Here is a 216-nt window from a genome sequence, read left to right as displayed (position 1 = left end):
CCAAGCAATCTAGGAGGTTGCACATTTTCCAAACAGCTTTTGCAAATTAGATTATTTGAAGTTGAGTACATAATGGTCCACTTGTCCCACTCTGAAATTCTTCTCAACTAATATAGAGGATTCTTTCAGCCACTTTATAAGAATTTTAAAAAATGGATAAGCGTTAAGTTCAAGCTTAATTATCAATTTAATCTCCAAATTATATTAAAAGGTCTA

Source organism: Glycine max, chromosome 18 (genome assembly GCF_000004515.6).
Source record: "Glycine max cultivar Williams 82 chromosome 18, Glycine_max_v4.0, whole genome shotgun sequence".
In the NCBI taxonomy this organism is placed as follows: Eukaryota; Viridiplantae; Streptophyta; class Magnoliopsida; order Fabales; family Fabaceae; genus Glycine; species Glycine max.
This window is presented reverse-complemented; position numbering follows the sequence as displayed.